We start from the raw sequence: 6,946 nt of genomic DNA, 5'->3' as shown, positions 1-6,946 counted from the left end.
TCTATAAACTCAAAAACAAACGGCCCAGCCGACTATCTGGATAAAGACAAGCTCGAAACTGTTGACTTGAATAATCTAATATGAGACCTAGATAGCTAAAGTTTACCGCCTGTTCTATAACAACCAGTAGCCAGCTATTATTTCATTTAGATAAAAGAACTCATTTTGGTGCTTACACCATTAAGAAGCCTGTTATTGCTCAGGGGCAATACAGGCGGTGAAATTTAAAAATATAAGCTAAGTCCAAAACTTAGCAGCTAAACATTGCTCGTTCAAAACGACTTAATACGGCCAATGGCCGTCTGCTACTAAACGTTTACCCGTCTGCTCGATGAACGACTATCCGCTTAGTTTGGGGCAATCACCATAGTGATTGATTGACTTGGAAATTAATCTTACTCTTTCAAGTATCAAAAATTTCTAAGTCAAGCAATTCACCTTTAAAACCAAGCGCACAGCCGTCCAGGGGCAAGAACATCCGGTATAACGAAAAAATTGCATAGAAAAAGACAAGATAAATACTTAGCTAAATTCTACGCATAACAAAAATTCAAAGACTTTAAAAATTTTAAAGCAAACGCATAATGAAATAAAGCCGACCTAATGGCTGGATGATTCATTAATTAATAAAGCCGAACCTACGGTCCGTCAAAGGATAAAATGTTAACCGGCATAACCGACAAAAACTGTTGAATTACTTGACCCCTTGGTCGGTAAAAATACAGAGTTACACGGCACACAGGCCGGGAAAGCATAATAACTGGCCAAACGGCTGCAAAAATAGACAAAAGCTAATTATCAAGAGGGAGCTCTTCGGTGTTGGCAGTCGCATCCTCATTGTCCCCAGTCGGTTGCCTATCTTTTTCCTTCTCCTACTCCTCCTGATCGGATCCAGACGACCCCTCGTCAGAAGAGTCGGATTACTCCTCTTCTCCCTCTGACTCCTTCAGCTGCTTGGCGTTGAGCTCTAAGGTGGTCGCCTCAAATGAATGCTTCCACCCGTTATAGTGATTGTCTGGGAAGAGGGAGTGTCAGGTCATCCGCATGAGGGTGTTGTAGTCGTCCATCATCTGCTTAACCAAAGCCACCTTCTCTTGTTCAGCCTAGGCTGTATACTTCTTGCTCAGCTGGACCTCCTGGTTATGCAATTTTTTCTTAAGGCTCTCACATCGATTGCGGAGCCCCTCAGCTTCAGCGTCGCATCCTCAAGCAGCTCAAGCTTGGCCTTGAGGTTTTTCGCTTCTAGGCCGCATCCAAGCTGGCCTTGACCTGTAGGTTGGCCGTCGCCACAAAATACATGATATCAGTGGTCAGTATCTCATTTTGAGAAATCTCAAACATGGTTGTATCTAGAGAAAGGCGACCCGATCTTTAGCAGCCTTTTCCTCTTTCTACTTCTCATTGAACGACTTTTTAAGGCCGTTCACTCGCAGCATAGCCTGCATCTGGCAAGAAACAGTCCATTAATACCAAGCGGCCCGAAAGGTAAACCAAAAGAAAAACTATAAGTCATTATACCTCAGCAAGAAGGGCCAGAATGGTGTCGAAGTTGAGGGTGCCGACTCCTCTGACAGACTCCCTATCCTCCAGGGAGATGGCCCTCAGCATGTTTTTCAAAAGTGCTTGGTGACTAATGATGTGACTTAACCCTGCACGGGTAGGCCAAGGGGTTAAAAGCTGTGATACCTCTAGCATCTGCCTCCTCCCCCTCTTTAGGGAGTTTGCTCTCGTCTGCAGCCTCCCGGTCCTTGGGGAGTTTGCTCCCTCCTGCTGCTAAGCCAGTAGCAGCGCCGAGTGGACTTTTGCCACTCTTCGACACCCGTTGGGCATCTGAATTCTTTAGAGCTTCGAGAATGGAGGGAGATTTGCCCCCCCGTTGCGGGATGAGAGTCATCCTTCAGATGGGAAGAAGGGCGCGGCTAGCGCGCCACATGCTTCTTGGACTTGCTAGGTGTTTTCATGTCACTGGTCGTTTGCTTTTGTAGCTTCGAGTCCGGGCGAGAAGAGGATGGAGGCTTACCTGATTCCCCCCTAAACATAAAAACCAAAGTGAGTCAACAACAAGCGAGAAAAGTAACTCAATTGAAGTTAAAATTCAAATAAAGCTGGAGCTTACCTTGGCGTCTTGTCCACCTCGAGGTCATCCGACTTCCGCTTGTAAAGAAGCGAGCGGTAGTAGGCGGCTGAGTTAGCACCCGACTTTTTGGCGGTAGAGAGCTTCTCCATGGCTTTGTCCGATCACAAGTCAAATGGTTAGTAAGATAACTGGCCAAAGATCAAGTTTTACTAACAATTAAAACACATTCGGACATCTACTTATGGGCCTCTCAACTCTAAGGCCGCATCCGGCCAAGTAAGTTCCATCAGCTAGCCATTCATAATTGGGAATGTAGCTATGAGGAACAATCTCTTTCTCTCCAGTCTCTTCCACTAACCGGATGGTCACCTTGAATAGACCTGGCTCCAGGATCTGCTCCCGGCCCCTCCTTGAGACAAGTGGCAGTTCAACCTTTTGACCTAGTAGAGGGGGATTCCGATTCCACCGGTTGAATTTTTTATTCTTCACTCTGTCGGGAGAGGAGATGATGTAGAACTTGCCCCTCCAGTCCTTCCATTTGGACTCCTTCCCGACAGCCATCATATAACCTTTATGGCTCGAAAGGGTATACCATCCGGACCCGCTTGCTTTTGGGGTCCGGCTGAGGTAGTGCATCTTGGCAAAAGCCTCAAAGCTGGGCTCTACCTTCAGCATCTCAAAGGCGGCAACGAACCCCAGGATATTCACCCAAGAGTTGGGGGCAAGTTTCCAGACACCCAACTGGTATCCGTCCAAAATCCTCTCCACGACCGGATGAAGAGGGAACCTTAAACCAGCCTGAATGGTCGCCTCATAGCAGCCAAAACACTTGTCCCCATAGCTTGACCCTTCCAACCAAACAACAGTGTCCTCCGAATCAGGAACGCTGATAACGTATCCGTGTCCCATGACATGGTCTGATCTAAACTGTTTCAGCTTATCAAGCATGGCATTCCGCCTGTTTTTTGGGACATGATAATAATAGACGGAAAATTTCTCTCGGCGAGTGGTAGAGGTAGAGGCCCATCCCTCACTTCTCTCTACATAGAGGTACTCTCTCACCGTCTCTAGCTGAGAGCGCTTTTCGTCAGAGCCTTCAGAGACTCTATCAGAATAAGATGGCTCCGATTTACAATCCGAACTGTCGGACCTAACGTCCAAATGGGAGGCCTGATGAACAGAGCCAGAAGCATTGCTCCCTAACTCCTCCCCCGACTCTCGTAAAATTGAGTCATCAGGGGTACTCAGGGTGCCAGGCGGCAGGTCAGCTAATTCACTTACAGCCGCCCTAAAGGAGCCGTCCGGATTTTGTTGCCTAGCTGTTCTTTTTGTTTTGTCCATGGTGTCCCGCACAAACAAGGTACAGTCGGATTCGGGGAAGTTCGCAAAGGGGAGTCCAAGAAGGGACAACCGACACTCCTAGTTTTAGATTCAGCCGGCCCCGGTGACCGGCTGATCGCTATTCTAGGCTGTGTCGTGCGTGTTTGTGAAACCATTTTCAAAGGAAAGAAACAAAACTAAAATAAAGAGAAAGAGAAAGAAAAACAGGCGGTTACCTTTAGAATGAAGGTACTGAGGACGCTTAAAAGTCTTGGTCGACTGTGGAACAGGTGGACAAGGTGCAGACAGCAGATGTTTTTCTCAGAAAAAGACATTCTTTCAAAAGTCAAAGATTCTATCTCAAAGAATTTTCGTAAACGTGCAAAAATGAGGGGGGGGGGTGAAAATTATTTATGGAGGGGTAAAAATTTGGGATCCAAAACCCTAAAATTACCCCAGAAGGTGAACAGTAAAAAACTTGTCACCAGTGCATGCGTGACATCTGTCACAGGCGCCATGTGGCACGTTACGTCACCCTTGTGAGGGGCAAATGATTTGGGTATTTTTTACCTAGCCACGTGGACCAACCAGAGCGTGACACGTGTCACTCTAGGGAGAGTCCAAAGTGGACCTACCACAGCATAACACGTGGCAGGCAGATACCCCAAAGGAAATGGAGGCCTTTAGGGCCCAATTCCCGAGAAAGCCGTAAAACGGCGCAGCCCATCAGTCCTAGGTCGAAGTGACCTAGGTAAGGACACAAATCCCAATAATCCTATAAATAGGGAGATTTACCCCATTTTAGGGACACGTTCACACTCAATTATTACATCGCAATCAATTCTCTTACAACGGAGAAAACACCTGATCTCGAGATCCGAGAAGATATTTTACTTTTCGCTTTTTTACTCCGAACACTTTCTAACTTGATCGTCGGAGGCGGAACTCCGACCAATCGAAGCTTCTGTTGTTTTGCAGGTACGTTGACCGGAAACCAAACTTAGTGACGTAACTCTTCTACAGGACATCAAAAAACTCCGAAACGCTTGAGATATGGTTTCAAGAGAAATTAAACTCGTATTTGTGTAACTTCATGTACGGATCAGAGCATTCGTGCCAATCAATGGCAATGCAACTATGAAAACTAAACACATGTTACGGCTATTGCAATTTATACTTTGTTGAATTCTCCATTATGTTTACATGAGCCTTTAATATAAGTAGCACTAACATTTGACGTTGGTTGGGGATTTACTTTGTATCTCTGAGTTCAACTCAATATTTGATGTACGTAGTTGGTAGGAGATTTACTTTGTATCATTGAGTTAAATTGTTCAAGGTTGAATCCTTCCAATTACAGATACTTAGAATGAGGATCTCTTACCATTTTTCCTTATTTTCAAAGTTTCAAGTATCTTGTCCGCAATTATAAATGGAACAAAACCAGAGTTGAAGTATTGTCTTCTCTTACCTTAAAAAAATTTGGAAAACCATTTAAAAAATACATATAGTAAGTAAATACTTCATTCGCTCCTTTTTACTTGACCTAACACGCAATTTAAAGAATACAAAATGTGTAACCGCTAATAAAGGGGATACATTGAGGTTTTATGGTATGGGTTTATTTTAATTTAGTGTATATTTATTTTCTTTAATTACTTTCGTAAGTTGTTGGTCAAAGGGTTACAGGCCAAGTAAAAAAAAAGACGGAGAAAATATTTCTTAATAAGGCGAGCTATCTAGCTAGCTAGGGTAGGAATCTGAATAGAATGATGAGAGTGTGAACCTATATGAGGATTGAAGAAAGGTAGTCCTAAAATAAACAATGAAAGTCAAGATAGACCAAACACCAAAAACAAATTGACATAATCTAATAATTGTTGATTAAACTTAATTACGGACTACTCGTACTTTTTATATGGGTGATTTGATGAGCCCCAGCTAATTTGTGCTTTAAGGAGGTCAAAATTGTGACAGCTACATCTTATATACCTTTAAATTAGTCCGTCAATCCTACACTCATCCATCCGCCGAGAATCTCGCTTTGCCAATCGGAACTCTATCAACTAATCGTACTGTACTACCAGCACTCCTCAACCACCATGCCACCCCTACTTGTCGAGCTAATCTATATAGAGAATCTGTATGTGTGCTCCGTATGTTATAAGTCTGTCCTGTGTACTCTCTCTGTCACTTCAAGTTATTTGCTTAGCAAGTTTTTGAAGGCTCTATTGAGACCCTATTGGTACTAAGGCCCCGTTCACTTCACCTGAAATTATTTTTACGGATTTTTTTATTATATTTTTTTTATAAGTTTACTAATTTTACTGAAATGAAATTAGTAAATATATTTCAAATGATGGAAAACACATTACCATCCTTTAAACTCGATCAAGCTAGTTTTAAAGTGTGATGCACAATTTTTTATTTGCTTTTTTTTTTTGTTTTGTTTTGAAGTGATTTTAATATATAACTTCATGAATAATAAACCTACAATCGATGTTCTTTTTTTTGCTTTCGATTTTTCGAATACAATGTCAAATACAATGACGATATTTGAAGTTAATAAAACTGTTCTATATTTCAATTTGTGCTTAGATATTCAAAAGTGAAATAGTTGTGATAGTGAATTATTGAATGGGAAGAGAATGGGTTTAAGGGGTTTGATACTTTGATTAAGTAGCGACAATAGCGTGGAGTTCGATGGTGTGGAGGGGATTAATAACTAACTATTCGAGTTAAAGAAGCAAGAATTCAAAGTTGATTGGATAGAGTTGGCATGAGCCGGGATGGCATGCAGACCATTTAAGCTCAACATGAAATTAACATGACTTAACATAATAACACCAACGTGATCATCGAAAATCAAATATAGCATGAGAGGCATGTTAGTGGGCTAGGGGATATGCAATAATTTAAAATTTTTGGCTGGAATATAATGGGCCAATTCGAGCAAACCTATTCAAATTTAACCAATTAACTAATTGTCAAATTGTCTAAAGAATAGTACGGAGTCCATTGTTTTTAGAATTTGTTGTTATACACTTAGTACAAATTTCAATATACTTACAAAAAATGTATACTTGTTATCTGTACGCGAGTTTTACAGGTTGAGGTGATAGAGTAGTGACATCACTCCTCACTTCGTATCTCAGACATATAGGGATTAAATCTCATGGAACTTTTTTAAGAGATTTTCCTTACCTCCCATTCATCATTGAAGTCACTGATTCATTCCCAAAGGGTTGAAATTGTGAACCTTACATCTTCTCCATCGTCAAAATATTTTCAATTAATTTAAACCTTCTTCCTCTTCACAATAGAAAAAGCTACGAGTAAAAGAATAATCATATAACTTTATCATATACTCAGTATCCCGTAAATTCAGCGTAATTACCCTTGTATAACAAACAAAATAACGATTATAAAATAACGAACTTCTTCCATCTCCTTGTTCTCTCCATTTTTACCCAATCAATTTTTCCAATCAGACAAACACTTCTTAACGTCCTAGTTCTGTAACGGCTCGCTGACTTGGCATTCCCTACT

This window comes from Chenopodium quinoa, unplaced genomic scaffold (genome assembly GCF_001683475.1).
Source record: "Chenopodium quinoa cultivar QQ74 unplaced genomic scaffold, ASM168347v1, whole genome shotgun sequence".
Classification (NCBI taxonomy): domain Eukaryota; kingdom Viridiplantae; phylum Streptophyta; class Magnoliopsida; order Caryophyllales; family Amaranthaceae; genus Chenopodium; species Chenopodium quinoa.
The sequence above is the reverse complement of the archived record's forward strand: the minus strand, read 5'-3'. Positions refer to the sequence as shown.